Source organism: Gorilla gorilla, chromosome 2 (genome assembly GCF_029281585.2).
Source record: "Gorilla gorilla gorilla isolate KB3781 chromosome 2, NHGRI_mGorGor1-v2.1_pri, whole genome shotgun sequence".
NCBI classification, from domain to species: Eukaryota; Metazoa; Chordata; class Mammalia; order Primates; family Hominidae; genus Gorilla; species Gorilla gorilla.
In genome coordinates this window covers 109,802,625-109,825,670 of record NC_086017.1, presented here as the reverse complement: position 1 = coordinate 109,825,670, position 23,046 = coordinate 109,802,625, and the positions used below count along the sequence as shown (strand labels likewise).

At 37.0% G+C, this 23,046-nt stretch overlaps 1 long non-coding RNA gene and 1 other non-coding gene across 3 annotated transcripts in view; both read right to left on the bottom strand.

Moving 5' to 3' along the window:
* The window catches only part of LOC129532408 (uncharacterized), a 260,609-nt gene extending 238,207 nt beyond the window's left edge, over positions 1–22,402 (bottom strand). The window contains exons 1-3 of one of the 2 annotated variants that reach the window (XR_008678144.2): positions 22,028–22,402; positions 20,867–20,937; positions 4,506–5,581 (exon numbers count right to left, since the gene is read on the bottom strand). This is a non-coding gene — a long non-coding RNA (uncharacterized lncRNA). Of the gene's footprint in view, positions 1–4,505; positions 5,582–20,866; positions 20,938–22,027 lie in introns of those variants that run through there. The other variant, XR_010132672.1, reaches the window with a different exon arrangement.
* LOC115934172 (U7 small nuclear RNA) lies at positions 15,913–15,975 on the bottom strand. The gene has a single exon (XR_004069998.1). It is a non-coding gene; the product is annotated as a U7 small nuclear RNA (small nuclear RNA).
* Positions 22,403–23,046: the final 644 nt, after the last annotated feature.

The following is a 23,046-nucleotide window of genomic DNA, read 5'->3' as shown; positions in this document are numbered from 1 at the left end:
TTGTTATGTTTTAGCAAAGAGACAGGTGGCATTTTGCCCCTGCCCTAGAGATCTGTGGAACTTTGAACTTGAGAGAGATGATTTAGGTTATCTAGCAGCAAAGCATTCAAGAGGTAACTTGGGTGGTGTTAAAGGCATTCAGTTTCCAAGCAGCAAAACATTCAAGAGGTGACTTGGCTGCCATTAAATGCATTCAGTTTTATAAGGAAAGCAAAGCAGAAAAGTTAGGAAAATTTGCAGCCCAACAACGTGATAGAAAAGAAAATCCCATTTTCTGAGGAGAAATTCAAGCCAGCTGCAAAAATTTTCATAAATAACAAGGAACCAAATGTTAATCACCAAGACAATGGCGAAAATGTCTCCACGGCATGGCAGAGGTCTTCACAGCAGCTTCTGGCATCACAGACCTGGAGGCCTAGGAGAAAAAAGTGGTTCCGTGGGCTGGGCCCAGGGTCCCTGTGTTGTGTGCAGCCTAGGGACTTGGCGCCTCTCATCCTAAGGCGCCAATATAAGGCTCCTCCAGCCATGGCTGAAAGGGGCCAACATAAAGCTTGGGCTGTGGCTTCAGAGGGTGCAAGCCTCAAGCCTTGGCAGCTTTCATGTTGTGTTGAGCCCAGAAGTGCACAGAAGTCAAGAACTGGGGTTTGGAAACCGCTGCCTAGATTTCAGAAGACGTATGAAAACACCTGGATGCCCAGGCAAAAGTTTGCTGCAGGGGAGGGGCCCTCACCCACCTCTGCTAGGGTGGTGCAGAAGGGGAATGTGGGGTAGGAGCCCCCACACAGAATCCCTACTGGGGTGTCACCTAGTGGAGCTGTGAGAATATGGCCACTGTTCTCCAGACCCCAGAATGGGTAGGACCACTGACAGCTTGCAGTGTACACCTGGAAAAGCTGCAGACATTCAATGCCAGCCCATGAAGGCAGCCAGGAGGGAGGCTCTACCCTGCAGAGCCACAGGGGCGGAGCTGCCCAAGACCTTGGGAACCCACCTCTTGCATCAGCATGACCTGGATGTGAGACATGGAGTCAAAGGAGATTATTTTTGGAGCTGTAAGATTGGACGGCCCTGCGGGATTTCAGACTTGCATGGGGCCTGTAGCCCCTTTGTTTCAGCCAATCTCTCCCATTTGGAATGGCTGTATTTACCCAATGCCTATACCCCCATTGTATCTAGGACATAACTAACTTGCTTTTGATTTTATAGGCTAATGGGCAGTAGGAATGGGCAGTCTCAGATAAGACTTTGGACCGTGGATTTTTGAGTTAATGCTGAAATGAGTTGAAACTTTGGTGGACTGTTGGGAAGCCATGATTCATTTGGAAATGTGAAGATATGAAATTTGGGAGGGGCTGGGGTGGAATGATATGGTTTGGCTCTGTGTCCGCACCCAAATCTCATCTTGTAGCTCCCACAATTCGCACGTGTTGTGGGAGGGACCTGGTGGGAGATGACTGAATCTTGGGGGCAGGTCTTTTCCATGCTGTTCTCGTGATAGTAAATGGGTCTCACAAGACCTGATGGCTTTAAAAAATGGGAGTTTCTCTGCACAATCTCTTTTTATTGCCTGCCGCCATCCACTAGATGTGACTTGCTTCTCCTTGCCTTCTGCCATGATTGTGAGGCCTCCCTAGCTGTGCAGAACTGTAAGTCCAATTAAACCCCTTTCTTTTGTATATTGCCCTGTCTTGGGTACGTCTTTATCAGCAGCATGAAAACAGATTAATACACTAACTGATCCTATGAGGCCGGCATCACCCTGATACCAAAACCTGACAGACACAACAGCAAAAGAAAAATATAGACTGATATCCCTGATGAACATGGACATGAAAATCCTCAACAAAACACTAGCAAACTGAATCCAGCAGCACATCAAAAAGTTAATTTACCACAATCAAGTAAGCTTCATTCCTGGGATACAAAGTTGATTCAATATATGTAAATCAATAAATGTGATTCACAACATAAACAGATTTAAAAACGAAACCCATATGATCATCTCGAAAGATGCAGAAAATGGTTTTGATAAAATCCAACATTCTTTCATAATAAAAGCCCTCAACAAATTAGCCATCAAAGGAACATACCTCAAAACAATAAGAGTCACCTTTCACAAACCCACAGCCAACATCACCCTAAATGGGCAAAAACTGGAAGCATCTGCTTTGAGAACTGAAACACAACAAGGACGCCACTCTCACCACTCCTATTCAACATGATACTAAAAGTCCTAGCCAGAGCAGTCAGGCAAGAGAAAGAAATAAAAGGCATCAAATAGGAAAAGAAGAAGTCAAACTGTCTCTCTTTACTGATGATATGAACCTATACCTAGAAAACCCTAAGAACTCTGCTAAAAGTTTCCTGGAACTGATAAATAACTTCAGTGAAATTTCAGGACACAAAATCTATGTACAACAATCAGTGGCATTTCTATACACCAGCATCCCCACTGAGAGCCAAATCAAGAATGCAATTGCATTAACAATGGCCACCACACACACACACAAACAAGGAATACATCTAACCAAGGAGGTGAAAGATTTCTACAAGGAGAACCACAAAACACTGCTAGAAGAAATTATAGATGACACAAACAAAAGGAAAAACATTCCATGATCATCGATGAGAAGAATCAATATCATTAAAATCGTCATACTGCCCGAAGCAATCTACAGATTCAATGCTATTCCTATCAAATGACCAATGTAATTTTTTACAGAATTAGAAAAAACTATTCAAAAATTCATATGGAAGCAAAAAAGAGCTTGAATAACTAAAGCAATCCTAAGCAAAAGGAACAAGGTCAGAGGCATCACATTATCCAACTACAAACTATACCATGAGCCTACAGTAACCAAAGTAGCGTAGGACTGATACAAAAAGAGACACATAGACTAATGGAACAGAATAGAAGAAATAAAGCCACACACCCACAGCCATCTGATCTTTCATGAAGTTGACAAAGATAAGCAATGGGGAAGGATTCCCCATTCAATATATTGTGCTGGGATAGCTGGCTAGCCATATGCAGACAAATAAAACTGGACCATCAGCCTGTCATAATACTAGAAGAAAACCTAGGAAACACTATTCTGGACATCAACCTTGAGAAGAAGTGTATGGCTAAGTCCTCAAAAGCAATCACAACAAAAATAAAAATTGACAAGTGGGACGTAATTAAACTAAAGAGCTTCTGCACAGCAAAAGAAATAGTCAACATAGTAAACAGTCCAGAGAATGGGAGAAGATATTTGCAAGCTCTGTATCTAATGAAGGTCTAATATCCAGAATCTATATGGAACTTAAACAATTCAACAAGAAAAAAAGCAAACAACCACGTTAAAAAGTGGGTGAAATACATGCACAGACATTTCTCAAAGGAAGACATACAAGCAGCCAACAAACATATGAAAAAAATGATCAACATAGCTAACATCAGAGACATGCAAATCAAAACCACAGTGAGGTAGCCTCTCACACTGGCCAGAATGGTTATTATTAAAAGGTCAAAAAACAACAGATGCTGGCAAGGTTGTAGAGAATAGGAAACACCTATATATTGTTGGTGGGAATATAAATTAGTTCAGCCACTGTGACAGTGCTTTAGAGATTTCTCAAAGAACCTAAAACACAAGTACCAGTTGACCCAGCAATCCCATTACTGAGTATATATCCAAAAGAAAATAAGTTGTTCTACCAAAAAGACATGTGCACTCATATGTTTATTACAGCCCTACTCACAATAGTAAAGATATGGAATCAACATGGAATGCTACGCAGCCATATAAAGGAATGAACATGTGTTCTTTGCAGCAACATTGATGTAGCTGGGGGCCATTATCCTAAGTAAATTAATGCAGAAGCAGAAAACCAAATACTACCTGTTTTCACTTATAAGTGGGAGCTAAACATTGGGTACTCATGGACATAAAGATGGCAACAATAAACACTGGGGACTAATAGAGGTGGGAGGAAGGGGGCAAGGTTTGAAAAACTAACCATTTCATACCATGCTCACTACCTGGGTGACAGAATCGATCATACCCCAAACCTAAGCATCATGCAGTATAGCCACATAACAAACCTGTACATGTACTTTCTGAATCTAAAATAAAACTTGAAATTATTTTTAAAATTATAAACCAAAACCAAATAAAAAATGTAAAAAATTATTTTTGCAACACAGTCAATCCTATTCATTAAGATATTGTGTATGGCTGCTTTTGAGCTACAGCAGTAGAGTTTACTAGTTGTGGCATATTTACTATCTACAAAGTTTTACCCATGCTCTATGTGAATGGCACCATCTAGAGCTGAGTACTACAAAACTTGCACAATCATGCAGCATCCCAAAAACTACAGATCCCTGGCAAAAATCATCATCCCTACTGTGTCAGGAAAGTGACTTCAAATGACATGTGAGGTTCAGTGGGGGCTATATTAGTGGGACTGTAACAGGGTACATTTTAGAAGAGTATAAAAATCACAACTGCAAATACAAATTTAACATGTGAAGACTTTTATTTAACTAAATAATTGAGAGAATCAATAATATATAACAACCAGTTCAAATGAAGATTTGACTTCCGGAGATTTACAGTTTCTAGCTCATCAAAGAACACCAGAGCTATACAGTTAAAGGGGTGTATTAGTCCATTTTCATGCTGCTGATAAAGACATACCTGAGACTGGGTAATTTATATATAAAGAAAATGAGGTTTAACGGACTCACAGTTCCATGTGGCTGGGGAGGCTTCACAATTATGGCAGAAGGTGAAAGGCATGTCTTACATAGTGGCAAACAAAAGAGAATCAGAATCAAGTGAAAGTGGAAACCCCTTATAAAACCATCAGATCTCATGAGACTTATTCACTACCACAAGAACAGTATGGGGTAAACTGCTGCCATGATTCAATTATGGGAATCATGGGAGCTACAATTCAAGATGAGATTTGAGTGGGGACACAGCCAAACCATATCAATGGGCAAAAGCAGATTTTAACCAGGAGCTATTGCAATGTGGGAAAAGAGACCTCAATATAGAATTGTAATCAATTCCAAATACAACACGGACAACTTGTGGATTTATAGCCAAGGAGCAAGGTCGGGGTTAGTGGATGCAAAATTACTAAAAGGAAGCATTAAGTGTAAGGGGTGATTTCTAGCTAAATAACCCAATAGGATTCTTATTGAAAGCTGGCCAGGATGAATGGATGTCACCTCGGGGACTCAGGGGAATTATAAATTAAATCAGATATCAAGGGTAGGGGTTCTGGTTAAACCAACTTAGCAAGACTGTTGCTATGGTTGTGTAATGCATGTCTGATAAGGATAGACACTAAGATCACAGCCTAGAGGGCTTATAGGCAACTGACTAGGGTTTGGTCAAGGAGACAGTTTTTGTCAGTTTCTCCTCATGTTTCAGGAAGGAAGAAATTCTTCTTGAGCAACAATAGTCCATTACACATTAGGTTGCCTTTTGTTCATTAAAGACCAGCTGAACCATCTATTGAGACTTGGTAGTAGAGGATATCTGCTGGATGGTGCAAGTAGTCAGGTATTGAAGGAGGAGAATTTCTAGGAAAACAAAGTAAGACAAAAATTAATGGTTGAAGCAAACTGAAAACCCAGTTTCTGAGTCCAGAGTATAACCAGCTGACAAGAGTTTATGTTGGGTTCAAAGCATTTTTAGATGGTGGAGTGAGGATGGCAGTGGAGAGCTGACAGATTTCCTGGTTTGCAGTTTGAATGTCTTTGGTGATGATATATGCATCAGTGCTGCAGTTTTGGTTATTTCTCAGAACAGAGCACGGAAACATCTAGCTTCAAATACAGGGCTTCTTTAGATAGTCCCAAGAAGAACATGGGCAATCAGGTTTTAGTTCTCAGTAATGCAAAGTCAGGAGTGTGGGAGAAAAATTGGAAATGTTCATTTGGAGATATGTAGCCATATTTCAGAGGAAACTAGAAAAGTTGAGGAGGTTCCAGTCTAGTTTACAGATAGATAATAAAGTAGAAAGTAAAATGGAGTTACCAGGAGGCGAAAAATAGCTCTAAAACAATGAACACTCAGAAAAGTATGCTATAGCTTTCCATGAAAATACAAAATTTCTCACTACAATCACCCTCATTTTGATTAAAGATAACTAAAGTAAGGTTATTCTTGTCTTCAGAATAAGTCTGGTGTCATTAGATCTGGCATGATTGTTTACCTAGGTGAAGCAAGACTATAATTGACCACAAAGACCTTTTTAAGTTTGCTTTGCTGAAACTTTTCATAAGGAATCTCAGATTAGACTTCTAAAATCCTCTCAAGACTAGGAAACCAAGCCAAGACTTTGCCACCAGATTTTACCTTCAATACCTATCAATTTGGGTGAATCCCTCTCTCCTTGAAGTCCCCAAAATACTCTAAGTTTCCTAGGCCTGCCTGAATAAAAACTACATTACTCACATGGAATGCTGCAAACACTATAAGTTAGTTCCCAGGCTATTTTTTTCTAGAAGGGCTTTTTAAGCATTGGTTCCATAAAGTCAACCTTAACTCCTTAAAACTGTCTGGTCATATCTGATTCTATGCCTATTATTCTTAAATATAACATTCCAGTCAAAGCCTTGGTTAATATAACCAATGATTCCAATTATGTCCTGGTAAAATAAAAAAGGTAGATTCTTATTGAACTTATGTAAATAATTATATTACCATGAAAATAAGAATATTCAATAAGAGATGTGGAATTCTGAAGGGATCAGGAAAGGGAAAAGACAAATGTTTCATTTCTGTTTACAAAAGTATAATATACTAAATCATTGTAATTTATGGATAGTTTAAGAGAAAAAAGAAAGGGGTTTCTTATATCCAAAAAATGGAGCATTAAAGAACTAACAATGTTCCAAAGAAAAACCATTATCTTCTCTTACCAGTTCATTCAGTCCCATGTTATTAATTCTTATTCTACTCAGTCTTGAGTTAATAGTTTCATAAACCCATCAGCTTTTCAATAAAACTCTTGGGACTTACATATGATTCCAAGGAAGACAGGTAATGAATGAGATTAAATTTTCTGCTAAACAGGTGGCTGGGTCTCAGATTCAGAATATATTTGATTTAAAGAAACTAAAGCATGTTGATATGTTTTGTATCTCTGAGTATATGAAGTAAATTTCATATCTGTTGTATTCAAGTTTCTTGAGGACAGAGGCTTTGTCTTACTTCTATTTTCTTAAAGCTGACGCTGGATAAGTGATTCAAAAATATTTGCTAAATGGAATTGAAAGAAAAAGTCAATGAACAAAATAAATATAAACTAAGAAACAAAGAAAATTGGATATTTTACATAGTTAAATAAAACTTCATCGGGGGGAAGACTTCTAACGATGGATCATCTCACATGTGCACTATCCAAATTCTTATCTAACTTCACTGTATCATGTATGAGAGAAATAACAAGAAGAATCTAATCTAGAAACGTAGGAGTTGCAGAGAGAGCCTTACATCTGCCTGTTTTCTAAGAAAACTGATTGAGGAAAGAGGATCAAATAGAAAATTATTTTCTCCTGCAGGAGAAAAAATATACTGGAAGTTTACACTTTAAAGGACACCTTAAGGATTATCTGATTCAACTGTTTTATTGTCTTTAAGCTAGTTTGCAACTCTGTAAATTGAAAATAAATGGTAACAACACAAAAATAATTCTTGCCTATTGACATGCAAATTCCATCCTGTTCAATAAAAGTCCAATTGATTTCCCTTCCCCTCCTGTGGAAAAACCAATTTTGCCCCCATTTGCAAGTTCATTTTAATATTTCTGATTTATAAATGCGTCTGGTCTTCAGATTCTCTTCTGAGCCAGCTATAACATCTCCCTGGTTCCCTCATTGGTAAATGAGTAGAATAAAATATTTACCGTCTGTTCATTTTTATTTCTTTGACAGTCATGAGTTTCACCTTTTTTGAAAATTAGTTTTTAAGACTTCCCAAAATAATATTAGTTTTAGGAGAAAGTAAATATTCAATTCAAAAAACACACATAGATAAAAACAGAATCAAAAAGAGGACATTCAAGCTGTCAAAATAAATTAGGAGCTAAGCTTGGAATAATTATTAGTGTGTTAAGGATACAGGTAAATATTTATGCTCATAATACATCACCTAAGCCCATTGCAGTAGCAACAGCATTCAAGTAATACTCTAAAAGCCATCTATAAATACATTGTTTTAATTATTTACCCCATTGCCTTCATCAAAATGTAGAGGTGAGTCAAATCCCAAAGCCAATTTCCTTTTTCTCCCTGTATTTACATTTGTTTCTTTCTTTTTGCTAAATATCCATGCAAAAATCACACTAGTGTTAAAATGTGTACATGTTATAGGGCTCAGTTATCCTCTTTGAGTCTATTAAGAAATCCCCTGTGGTCTACTTCCAGGTAAGGCACTATAACAGCCCAATTCCTCTAGGACTGTCTGAGTTAACCTCCCTCAGAAGAGAGAAATTTGTGGAATAGCTTCAGGTTACAAAAATCACAAGGATCTTATTATGTCAACTGAATTTGATGTGAGACACCTATTATTTCCAAACTCTATGGAATACAATTACACCATTAATTCTCTGGAGAGAAAGAGGAGAGTTTTCAGGGATAAGCATTAAAAGAGGTTCCCTTCTAAATTATAATTAATTGGGCTCTGAGGAAAGTAAACCACAAGCTGAGAGAGAGATGCTCATTTGGTGAAATAAATGCAGTTTCTCCCAGACACCAGAGCATTGTTTGGGAAAGGATATTTTAGAATTGAATACGTGAAAAAATAAGAAGAGGTAACACATCATTTCCACTGCAGTTTTGTTATATTCTAAAAACTACACATTATGTGCAAGAGAACACCAAATGATTCCCCAGAATAGACTCAAATGACAATCCTGGTTGATTACTTCTTTTCAAGCTACATTAACTGGTGATAAAAAAGTTACAGGCTTTCACCAGCAGAGGGAAATACTGTCCTAAGGAAAAACATGGAATCTCATGCCCATTTTTTCCATCTTAATTCTTCTGTGGTATAAGCAAGAAATGAATGCTTCTCCCTAGTTCTTCTCATTTTATGGCATGTTGAACAGCAGAGAATTTTCTATTCAATGCCTAGAGCATAATTGTTTTGAGGAAGGATGAAGGAGAATGCAGGAAGCTGTGAGATCAGAGAAGAGTCAACTGAGAGCTGTCAGGCTTTAGGAGACACATGAGGCTGAATTATAAAATAGTTCCATGCGCAAAGGAAATAAGAGCTTTCCTTACATATTCATAACTCACTCCTCTCTCAAACCTCCAAATCCAAAGCTTATTCTGGAATATTGATGAGTCCTCATTGGCTCTTTTCTGTGGGAGACTATTAGCCATCCTCAACCAACAGGAACCTCTAATGTATAGACATTCAGGGAGTGTCCTTCAGGAACTGTATATTTTTAAATGTCTAGCTGTTTTCCACTTAATATCTCCATAACCTTTTGGCTTTATTTTCCAAGGTTCCCAATTCTGCCAACAATTAAGAAGCTGATTTAATGAAGGGAAGCTATATCCTGCAGTTGAATTACACAGCAAGTGTCACAATCCTGAATGAAAAGGAGGATCTATGTTCCTGTGATACAGCAGGCCTAAGCATCCTCCTTCCAAACCAACTTTAAAGCCCCTTCTAGGGTCACAGCAAGCAGAGGTCACTATATGGCACAAGAAAAGAAGGTAGAGCATCTTCAGCAGAACACTGGGGTAGCACCCTTTGGTTAGAGAGAGATTGTGCAGTGCCACATTATACAGTTGTCTTCAGAGAAGAAAGAAAGAAAATTGGAGCAAGGAAGGCAGGCACGCAGGCAAAATGGTACAGGTCACTGTGTAAGACACTTTGGCAATTTCTTTAAAACCTAAACATTCTTACCACAAGATCCAGTAATAATGCTCCTTGGTATTTATCCAAAAGAAGTTTAAAAATTTTGTCTATGCAAAAAAAGCACATAAATATTTATAGCAGTTTTATTCATAATTTCCCAAACTTGGAAACAACCAAGCTGTCCTTCAATAGGTGAATGGATAAAGAAACCGCGGTGCACATGGAATACTATGCAGCCATAAAAAAGAATGAAATCATGTCCTTTGCGGAAGCATGGATGGAGGTGGAAGCCATTATCCTAAGCAAATTAATGCAGGAACAGAAAACCAAATATCACATGTTCTGTCTTATAAGTCGGAGCTAAACATTGAGTACAGATGGACACAAAGAAAGGAAAAATAGATACTAGGTTCTACTTGAGGATGGAGGGTAGGAGGAGGGAGAGGATTAAAAAACTACTCAGGTACTATGTTCATTACATGGGTGATGAAATAATCTGTATACCAAACCCCCACAACATGCAATTTACCTATATAACAAACCTGCACATGTACCCCTGAACCTAAAATAAAAGTTGGAAGTAAAAAAAATAAACTGTGGTACATCCAGATATGATGAATTATTTAGCAATAAAAAGAAATGAGGTGCGAAGACATGAAAATGCATGGAAGAACCTTAAACATATATTGCTAAGTAAAAGATGTCAATCTGAAAAGGCTATATTCCGTATCAATATAACCATATGACATTCTGGGAAAGGCAAAACTGAAGATAGTACAAAGATCAGTGGTTGTCAGGGGTTCAGGAGGTCAGGAGGAGGGACAAAATTTTTAGGGGAGTGAAACTATTCTGTATGATACAGCAGTGACAGATACATTTGAAAAAACACAGAATGTACAACTGGGTGTAAACTATAGACTTTATTTCACAGTAATGCATTAATATTGGCTTATCAATTCTAACAGATATGTCACACTAATGAAAGATGTTAATAACAGAGGAAACTGAAGGGAGAGGGCAAGGGTCCTATTGAAATTATCTGTATTTTCTGCTCATTTTTCTGTTCATTTTTCTGTAAACCTAACTACAAAAAAATTAAGTCTACTATGAATGAAACAAACAAATGAAGAATACCAAGAAAGAGCTATGGGGCTGGAAACTCCTAGTAAAAAAGAAATGGTCTGACACCAGAATCTATTGAATATCTTCTCTGTTTTATTGTATATATTTATCATATAGATGTTCAGGTCCAATCAGGAGTCAGAAATCATATAGTGATTTAAACAGGGGAAGTTTAATATACAAAGTTATTAAACTATGGTCAAAGTGTAACTATAAAATATTTTTAAGGCTAAATATGCTACCGTAGGATGAGGAGAGCACTAAAGAAAGGCCAAATTTGGAACGTGTGACTTCTCCCCAAGTCTGGGTTGGAAAAAGTAAGATTGCAGCCCAGTAGACAGCAGAGAGGTTTCGTCTTTGCCTGGACCAGATCTTCTGCAGTCACTGAGCAAGCAGGAAACAACCCTCTGGGGCTCACGCTTTATACAGCCAGTGGCCAGCACGCTGGCAAGCAGAGTCAACCTTCCAGGCATGGTGAAAGTATAAGTGAGCTTCAGAAAGTGGTTAGAGACATAGGAGTAATGAGAAGAACAAATACCCTGAGGACAAGAGGCCTAGAGTGCAGTGTTTCCTAGTGTCTCTGTCAATAAGGACCAGGAAATTGATCACCAGGTCAGGCAGGAGCTTCAAGGTTGTGTAGGGGCCAAATATTCTGGGCTTTTGGCTGGGACACAGCACAACCCTGTCTTCATCATCACACCACTAACTGACCCTACAATCACTGGAAGCAGCAGAAGATCCCCTTTTGCCTCCTATGTCCTTCTAGTGCCCTCTACTGAGGATGTTGAACATCATCCTCACTGTAAAGGAGATGCTTACAAGAATTCCTTCCTTTATCACAGAACAAATATTGGAGAGTAAATTTGGAGCTAAGGGGCAATAAATTGATAACTGTCATATATGAATAAACTGTATGTAATTAAATACAGAATGTGAGTGCAATGATTCTCAAAAAAAATTTTTGTATTCCTAAAGTTCTAAGATTAAGAACCCTTCCAGGTATTTGTTAAATAAATTATTTGACTGGATTGACCCTAACTGCCCATTAAAATTAAGATTCTGGAGATCGTGCCGTTGCACTCTAGCCTGGGCAAGAAGAGCGAAATTCCATCTCAAAAAAAAAGTTTTAAGATTCTGGAGTCTAGAGTGTGAAGTAAGCCCCGTCACAGAAATCTAAGTGGGTGAGTCCCATTGTGCCTTCACAGTATCTAATGTTACAGCAACACTGTGCTGAAGTTGTTAAAATCCAAGTCTGTTGGGAAAGTTAAGTCCATGATGATAGGCCTAAAAAATGTCTCAAATAGGAGAAGTTCAAAAGATTTCAAAGACGATTTTGGCATTTATTTCTGGTTTGTTATAAGAATTGAATACTTTCCAAACATAAAGGGATAAAATGATTCAGGACTAAAGGCACCAATAAAATAACCTACTAAGGGAAAGTCTGCTAAGGTAAGAACAGTAGCATGAGTGGTTAAGCAAGATTTTGGAACCAGACTCCTTGGATCGAAATCAGGGCTCTGCCACTTATTAGTGATGCAAGGTGCTTAACCTCTCTGTAAGTCAGTTTCCTCATTTTTAAGATGGAGATGGTAAACATTAAGGTGGCTCTTAGAGACATTGTGAGGTTAGATGAATAGATACCCGTGAAGCATTCAGAACAGTGCCTAGCACAGAGTCCATGCGATATAAGCATGGCTATTCTTATTTTTAAACTTGTACATGTACTGTACAAATAGCAGGTAAAATCAAGGGAGGAATTTTAAAGAGTAAAATGAATACCATATTAAGAGATTGGAACGAAGACTGTGAAACATGAAAAAAAATTAGAAATTCCAAATCTCTAGACATTGTGAAGCATGAGACTCCTCCCATAAAAGGTAAGTGCAGATTTTTCAAGGGAGTCATGGCATCCCATACCTCCCACAAAACAAGAAAGGGCTCTAGAGGTTATGAAGAGTCTGCTATTCCCTCCGAAAAGTAAGGGTAGACATGGTAGTAGGTGGTTACTGAAGGGCATATCTTTCCTGGGGAAAGCAGTCATCTGCAGTTCTTATCAAATAACCCACCTCTTTCTCAGTCTCAATGATTGTATTATTTATACTCACTTCTGCTTATTACATGGATAACTTACGTTCAGATGTTTTGCATTTAGAATTTAGATACTTTATGGTAAACACACTCATTTCTGAATATTTTCATTCAGTTTAACAATCCAGTTGTTTCAACTGGAAATTTCTTGGTGTATTCTCAACCATAATAAGGTACTTTCCTACTTTGAACTTCTATTGAATGATAGCACAATTGCACATGCCGCTTGCAAAAAATAATTGGAGTTGGTCATGCTTGCTTTCTTAGGCAGCCTCATTTTCTAGGATGCAAATGGATGAAATACAGGTTCTGACCTTATTTTTCTCACTCCAGCATGCTTGAAATGATTTCATTGTCTCATGCTCCACTAGGACAATTCTATCAACTATTTTATTTCTTAATCTGTAAGGATATTAAGGTATAGTATTTTTTCTAGTGTACGTCTGTGCATCTCTTTCTGTTCAAGTGTTTTGCGGTTTTCCAGTAAAATCCCATCCTCTTAAACTTTTAAAAATTCTGTCCACTTATTTTATATCCTAAGAAGATTACATAATTAATAAAATAATAAATATGATACAGGTTAAATTAATCTGATTTCTTTCTGCATTGTGAGAAAAATCAACTTGGTTTCATTAAGACTGCTTGCCTCAGGAATCATTTCATTGAGTCATTGTGGGATAATACAAGTATATATAGCTCCTGATAAATACATCATAGATTCCAATAAGAAACCTGATTCCAAGCCCCTACTATACATGGATGGAACTGCCCTTTGTTCACCAAAATGGTAAGTTGCAATAAATGGCACCCATTATTATTCCACAGACTCAAATTTTGGCCAAAGACAGAGCTGGGATGGATGCTTAGACAGGAGGCACAGTGTGTTAGTTCATTCTCACACTGCTATAAAGAAACACCTGAGACTGGGTAATTCATTATGAAAAGAGGTTTCATTGGCTCATGGGTCTGCAGGCAATACATGAAGCATAGTGGCTTCTGCTTCTGGCGAAGCCTCAGGAAGCTTCCAATCACAGCAGAAGGCAAAAGGACAGCAAGGTGTCTAGCAAGGTGGGAGCAGTGGCAGGGTCAGGAGGGAGGAGCAACACACTTTTAAACAACCAGGTCTCTGAGAACTCTATCACAAGAACAACACCAAGGAGATGGTGCTAAACCATTTATGAAGGGTCTGCCCCCACGATTCAATCACCTCCCACCAGGCCCCACCTCCAACGTTGAGGATTGCATTTCGACATGAGATTTGGGCAGGGACATAGATTCAAACCATATCACACAGCTTCACTCCCTGGTCACATTCTGTATTAAGAGCACATTTGTAAAGAAAATATGTTAGCATGACAGTTAACACCATGATGAGAGGCATCAGAAGATGGCAAGTGAAGGCAGAACTCTAAATAAAGTAGAAGAGGAAGTCAAATTGTTGGGTTTGCTTTTTTGGGGTGGTGGGCATTGTTTGGTTATGTTTATTGTTGTCATTAGAAGCTTGCTGCCCATCCATCCACCAGTAAATGAAGGCTGTGATTTCCCTCCCATCCCTTCAGCCAAGGCTCCTAGGGAAGCACATTATAACCCTGCCTCCAAAGTGTCTTGCCTAAAGTCTCACAACTACTATGTGTAAAAACAGGATTGGAACCCAATTGCCCTTGGCTTCAATATTCTCAGATTGACCTTCAGGTCTTTTACATAAACCCCCAATGTGTGGCTAGCCTGGAAAATACAATGTAAACCCCACTACAATCCCTTATCTGAAATTCCAGATCCAAAATGTTCTGAAAACTGCAAGGTTTTCCTAAGTTTGTGGTAAACGCATTTGGTGGTAAATCTGACCTGAACTGACAGGAAGATATTTACAGTCTTTTTTTTCAATTGTTCTTTTTTTTTATTTTATTATTATTATACTTTAAGTTTTAGGGTACATGTGCACAATGTGCAGGTTAGTTACATATGTATACATGTGCCATGCTGGTGTGCTGCACCCATTAACTCATCATTTAGCATTAGGTATATCTCCTAATGCTATCCCTCCCCCCTCCCCCCACCCCACAACAGTCCCCAGTGTGTGATGTTCCCCTTCCTGTATCCATGTGTTCTCATTTTTCAATTCCCACCTATGAGTGAGAATATGTGGTGTTTGGTTTTTTGTTCTCGCGATAGTTTACTGAGAATGATGATTTCCAATTTCATCCATGTCCCTACAAAGGACATGAACTCATCATTTTTTATGGCTGCATAGTATTCCATGGTGTATATGTGCCACATTTTCTTAATCTAGTCTATCATTGTTGGACATTTGGGTTGGTTCCAAGTCTTTGCTATTGTGAATAGTGCCGCAATAAACATACGTGTGCATGTGTCTTTATAGAAGCATGATTTATAGTCCTTTGGGTATATACCCAGTAATGGGATGGCTGGGTCAAATAGTATTTCTATTTCTAGATCCCTGAGGAATCGCCACACTGACTTCCACAATGGTTGAACTAGTTTACAGTCCCACCAACAGTGTAAAATTGTTCTTATTTCTCCACATCCTCTTCAGCACCTGTTGTTTCCTGACTTTTTAATGATTGCCATTCTAACTGGTGTGAGATGGTATCTCATTGTGGTTTTAATTTGCATTTCTCTGATGACCAGTGATGGTGAGCATTTTTTCATGTCATGTACTCCACTTAGTGTCAATATTCAAACATTTTCCTAGAGAAGCGTTAATGTGTTTGAATACTGTCCTCAGACCTTGCTGTGGGTATACATATATTTTATTTATTTGTTTTCTTTTTCCTTTCTTTTTATTCACTTTTTGTGGGGGGTGGGGAGGCAGATTCCTGGTGAAAACTGGAAAATGTACTAGACAAATTCTAAAAGATCTGTAACACTGGGGGTATATATTGAGACAGTATGTAAACAACAGGGCAGTCACACAGGGCCCTACACTTAACAATGACCCTGCACTTGGCTAAAAGCTCTGCTGTGGCATCATGAAATCCTTAATAATTTTTTAACAAGACACCTTGCTTTCCCCACCCCCACCACAGAGCCCTGTAAATTATGTAGCTAGTCCTGAGTATAAGCACTACAGTACAGTAGTATAAGCACTACTCATAATATCCTCACAGCATCTAATATATCTACTACTATATAATACTATAATATTATAGTACTGTATAATATTATAATACTATAATTATAATACTATAATATTATACTACTATATAATAAGTATACAGTAGTATACAGTAGTATAAGCACCACTCATAACTTTTCTGATTTTTCTAAAATCAGAAAAGTTATGAGCTCTGAAACACATCTGACCCTAGGGCTTTGGCTAAGGGACCTATGTTACTACACTACCAGTATTAATTCTATTGTTACTAACACCATGGATTGAGTGCCTCCTGTAGGCAAATGATTTCCTAAGGACTTTACAGGTGTTAGCTGTAACCATGTGAGGTACATATTATGTTATTCATTTTTTTTAATTTAGTAAAGTGAGGTTCTGAAAGTTACCCTAAAGTTTTAAGATCACCCAGCTAGTAAATGGCAGAGTTGGAATTCAAACTAAGGTCTGCCTGATTCTAGAACTTGTTTAATATTCTAGGAGGTAGGTGCTTTGGAAGTATTAGGATGAACCATGAAATTGCCAATATCCAATCATTTTACATAGAAAAATGGCAATTTCATGTGGCTCAACTTAATATGAATGACTACTTATAAAATATAATCTCCCTCTATTTCATTTATGGGTGTTTTTTAGTTTGAAACGATGACCAAACTAATCCTTCTGCTAAAATGTAAATAAAAGATTGCAGTGAAGTCAGAAGAAAAATTTATGTAGTTCAATTTAAAACAAGTTGCATGTCTCATCCTGTCTCACTAGAGATGACATCACTGTTCCTAAATAGGGAGGATGGATCACATGGGAGAACTTGTTTTTACTGTGATCAGCTGCAGGCGATCAGCAATATGACCTCATCTGCAGCTGAGGGGATTTGACCTTTGCCCCTTTAGGTATGTGAAGCAGAAAAAAAATCCTTCACAGGCTGAGGAATGCAAAGCAGACAAGCATCTTCAGCCAGCAGAGTTTATCAAGCATGTGTTCAGTGCAAATGCTCAGACTTGGACATGATGCAAAAGCAATTAAGAGAAAGAACAGTGAGTAGCCTGGGAGTTGGGTGGGTCCCTTGGTGTTTCTCAGTAATACTAGAAAAATATGTTTTTCATTTTCGAATAATAAAAGATAAGAAAGGGGCCTTCAAAAAATGCTTCTTGTGCTAAGTTACCATAAGCAGATGATAGAACTTAAGTTCTTATCATAACCAGTTTCCTGTGAGAATATCTTAGATGTAATCAAGTCAGATCTAACAACTGATCAATTTAACTGGCTAGTTTTAAAAACAAACTCTAAATAAAACATGCTCTTCAGCTGTATTTTTAAATTGATGCAGTGAAAATGACAGTTGGACAATAAAAGCCCAGGTTATCCACTCACAAATGTCTAGGAATGTGTGGAAAATTAACTAGATAAGTTGCTTATTGTGTATTCTTTCCTCGTCCTGTTTATATCTGCTTAACTCCCAGACCGAAAAGCTCACAGTGTTACAGATTTCCTTCTGTTCAAAAACTCCTTATTAACCAGAAATTGCTTAATATTTTAGGGCTTTGACATGTATTATTTGATGTAGCACTCATGGGCACCATGATGAGGAGCTCTTAAATCAGCTTAAGAAAGGTGAACTAGTAAGATCAAAAGAGTGTTCCTTTTTCCTGGTGAGTAATTGTTAATGAATATCTTCCAAATCAAACACCTTGCAAGAAGCAGAGTTTTTGTATTTTACTAGCAACTAATTGGAGAGATGGAAGCCCTCCAAAAGAGTTCTAGAATGCTGAAATATGAAATGTAAAAAAATTTTCATCCAGGTTAAAAAGGCAGTTTATTATTCTAATTTTCAGCTGCACAGTTACCCAACTTAAGCCAAGTCTTTTCACATTTCCTGAGTGATTTTTATCTTACCTACTGCTTCCCACTTCCCAAGTGGGAAGAAATCTCATTCCCTCCAACTGAGAATCTGAGAAGACCAATTGCTTTAAAAAATGTAAGAAAAATGGCTGATGATTTAGGCAGTTAGTAGTATAATTATTTCTTCTATTTTTATTGTTTTTTTGATACTAGAAGTAGTCATTTTCATGTTTATCCAATATCTTTGAGGTCCAAAGTGAGGCGTCAAATTTCACAAAAACTTTATATTTCAGCAATATTTTTGGTGGGTAGATTTTCAAAGAGTTTTGTTTGAGATTTTCAAAGAGTTTTGCTTGGTTATCACTCAGTGCACTCAGAAAAATAGTCATTTACAAAAGTAAACATCAAGAGATAGTGAAAAACTTGATGAAAGAAAAAGTATTATATCCTAATGTCTACCACTAGGTGAATGGATAAATAAATTGGGGTTTATCCATACAACAGAATTCTACTGAGTATCAAAATAACTGAACTATTGATACACTCAACAACAGGAATACATCTTGAAATAATTATACTGAGTGAAAAAAATTCCCTAAGACATTTTGTGTGACTCTTCCAGTTTATAAAATTCTTTTAAAATGCAAACTAATCTATAGTGACAGAAAGCAAGTGAGTGGTTGCTTGAGAACAAGGAGAAGAGGCAGGGAGGGACAAGTGGAAGGTATTACAAAGGGGCAAATGAAGCTTTTGCAGGTGATGAACATCTTTATCTTCATTGTAGGTAATGAATATGTTTGTTATCTTCATTGTGGTGAAGTTTTTTAAGTGTATACATATATCCAAACATATTAAATTTTATACTTTGTGCAATTTAGTTTATGTCAGTTATATTGCAATACAGTTTTCAAATCTTTAAATAAAATTAGGCATGAAAAAAAGGTATTGTAATTTGCCTTAAGTCACAGGTCTAGGTCACGGAGGAACAAGGACTTGTAATTAGCTGTCTGAAACTAAAGTCAGAAAGGAAGAAGAAAAGATCATTCTTCCAAATGATAGGTTTGCCAGTTAGAGAGGACTCCTTGACTAAGGAGGTTGCCTACTGATTATGTGAAAGTCAAGAATGTTCCAAGAGGGAAGCCTTTTAGAGGAGTGTTACTAGTTTGGATGATTTAATGTGAGGGCCAGTCTTACATTTTGACCAGTTTTCTTTGCAGGGCATCTAAAAACATGATGACCTTGATTAATCAGAGAAAAATAAATATGATTTCATATTTATTTTGAAACTGGCTTTCCTCAACCAGTTTATGGGTACTTAGTAAGTCTTCAAGGATTATAAAATAAATAGGTACTTGGAATATCTTGAAAAATTCTGGGAGAATTCTTCACATTCTTCCAAACTACTGGAAAAAAAAAATACACCAGGATGATGATTCCTTAGACCAGGGTTTTTCGGCTGCAGCATTATTGACATTTGGAGTTGGATACTTCTTTGTTGTGGTTGACACCCTGTCTGTTATAGGATGTTTAGCAGCACTCTTGTCCTCTAACCACTAAATGCCCAGAGCACAGTCCTCTTAGTTCTGACAACTAAAAAATGTCTCCAGACATTGCCAAAATGTCCCTTAGAGTACAAAACTACCCCTGATTGAGAACCACTGCATCAGAATCATTGTCATGTTTGAGAAAAATTCAGAAATTGTAAATAAGCAAACAACTAATTTAGAGAAGAAGGGTTGATATCATTACTAACAAAAGAGCTCGTACAAGCTGGTTAAAAACTATACTGCTAGAGAGAGAAACATAAAACAAATAATAACTTCTAATATTTCAAATTAGCTTGCCACTGGTAAAGAGCTTTAAAATTTACATTACTTCTAAGCTGGGTCCTCTTTGCTGCTTAGTGGGTTCGGCAAACATTCTCTAATTTTATTGCCTACCTTATACAGCATTTCAGCCTGTAGTTTCAGCTGATCATTTCTCAGCCAATATACATCTGGTAGCATTGGATCTTTCCTTAGCTTTCAAACAATAGTAGACATTGTCTTTAAACAACGCTTATGGCCCATTATGAAGTGGCCAGTTGTAATAAATGTGTCTCAAATGTTAGTACAGAAAAAGCGCATCACACTTGAAATCATCTTGTTTCCATCAATCAAATAAACTCAGTTTCCATTAATTAAATCAGATGCCATTCTGATTTAAACTAGGCAGCAAAAAACCCAGAACTAAAAGAAAAGCTCAATATATAATCAAGCTATTTGAATGAGTATGAGTGGTTGTAATAATATTCTCATTCTGTGATTATAACTTATTTAAATATAAAGATTTATTGTGTACATGTATACAATGTAAGCCACATTAAAACATTTGGGAGAGAATATAAGGGTGTAAATAATGAATAAATTAATTAATTCATGATCTTTTTTCTTAAAATGACAATAGGTAGAAGTTCTGATCCTAAGAAAAAGAAACAATGCAAATGCAAATGTTTGGAGAAGACCTCTAAATCTGGATTCTTCAAAGTAAAATTTGTATGCAAGGCCATTGATAAAAGATACATTGTATATGTGATAATTTCAGACCCTTCCACAATGCAGAGAAAGGATTTATTTGCATGCTAATGTATGCCAAAGGATAAGTAATTCCTCCCCTTCTTCTCCTGCTACATACTGGTCACAAAGCTTAGATTCAATGTCAAATAAATTTGAAAGCTGGTACTCAAAAGTCACTGCTGGGGAAGAGAAAAGCTTTATGCCTGTAGCTGGGCCCATGGACAAAGCCAAGGATTCAGTAAAGTACTGAGGCTTACATTCCAGCTGTGTAATCATCTCCCTCTGTGACCTCGGACAAATGATTATGCTTCCATTCTTATTTCTTCATCTGTAAAAAATGACAAGAAAAGTTTGGAAGGGGAGATCTCAGTGTTCATACTCAAACTATAGATCAAATTGTTATAATTAAAACCACAACATAACCCAGTTCTACAAACCTATAGCAGATGCCATAATATTGTATCATTTGTCAGTAAAAATCTGCTTCTATTCCATCTGATACAGACACAAAGGTGATGTATTCTTTAACAGGCAAAATAAATCCCAGTAGAGAATACTACTGGCATTGTTCTTTCCTTGCATTCAGCTCATTAAAAACAGAATGATCGTGTGGGAACCTTGAAAAAAATGACTGAATATACTAAGTGAAGCACTTCTTTAAGAGTACATAATTTTAATTTTAATCAAAATCCCAATTTTATTTTTAATATTAGCCTTCAGCAAGAATGTGAAAAAACTAAACCAAGAAAATTTACTTTGTTTATTCCTTTAGAGCAATTCCTTTAAACAATAAGAGCAAATTGTTTCTAGTCTTAGTTCTATGAACAACAAGGTATGTGACTTGGACAGATATGGCTAATTTATAGAAAAGAACATTGTATATAATCATCATGCATTTATATTTAAAAGCCTTTACAGTAATATTGAGGGTAACTATAACATCAAGTAAAAAATTATTCAGAAGAGTTTTTACGTTTTTAATCACTTAGAAAAGTATTCACAGAATACTAAGTGAACAGACAAAAAAAGAAGTAAAACTTATATGTATAATACAATATCAACTACCAAAAAATGCCAGCAGTAGTAGAAAAATCTACCAAAATGTTAGCAATAGTGGTCTTATTTAATGTGATGAAATTGTAAATGATATTTTTCTCTTCTTTCAATTTTCCTCTTTATTATATTCTTTAACACCTATGTATTATTTTGTAATCAGAAAATAATAAACTTTTCATGAAAGAAAATATAACTCCCAGGCAATGAGAACTTCAGCTTCCATCTGTTAATTTCTGCAAACAGTAGTACCCATTATTACTGAGAATGCTCAGATAATCTTACACACCAATGACATTTCAGAATCAAAGGATTAGTTATATCCCATGCCATACAAAAAAAATTGGTTGCCCGGTATTACTTACTTCCTCTGCTCATTACTGCAGCCAGAGATCCGGGTTGGCAGTGAGGGAATAATTGTCCTTGCCTCAGACCAGGAAGCCTTCAATTCCAGGGAAAGAGATAACAATGCAAAGGAGTAACACAGCTGGGGAATACCTTATTGATGAAGCCACAAAATAGCTTTCTAAATGACCAGAAGTCGTGCCTAGCAAATGTATCAGCAAATCTCTGTGGCTTCATTACCCAAACTTCTTCCTCTAGGAAACCACCTACTTCTCCCACAGAGGAGTCATGAGCAGTTAGTGTCAGCTCAGGAGCAGCCACAACTGTCCACATGCTCCCAAGAGCTTCTAGTGTCTTTCTAAAATATACACACAGCTCTTTCTGGGTATAAGTATGACTCATTTCTTCACTTATTCTATATTTATTGAGCACCAAGTATGTGTCAAGCCCAGGAGACAAAAATATCTCCTCATTTAAAACAGATAAGTCAAGCATTTTGAGGTTATAATTTGAAGTTTGCCTCAAGGTATTATAGAAAAAGTTTGCATTTTAGAGTCAGGTAGACTTGCGCTTGAACCCCAACAGGAAAATAATATTTATGGTTGAACTTGGATAATTTGCTTAGCCTTTCTGAACTTTGATTAATATTCTATAATGGGGCTAGTCATATGATATTATTTTAAATATCTGGTACATAATTGTGATTCTCAATAAATAATTTTACTTTGTTAGTAACATATTTATTAACAATTAAACATAAGAGAGGCATATTCTGGAAAAAATCATTACTACTTAAGAAGCATACAGAAAAATAGAATAATCAATACATATAATTAGAGCAGTATGTCCCTGAGGAACTTTGATGGAGAATAGCCCATTAGTCCCTCAATAATTTGAAATAAACTGAAATCTTTCTAGACATTTTAAATGTTTTATCTATTTCTGACAGAAGCACTAATTTTAACATAGAAGCTCTTCAAGTAAGTTGCTAACTGTAAAGTACCCTATTAAAACCACTCTTTCTGATCTACCCAAACTA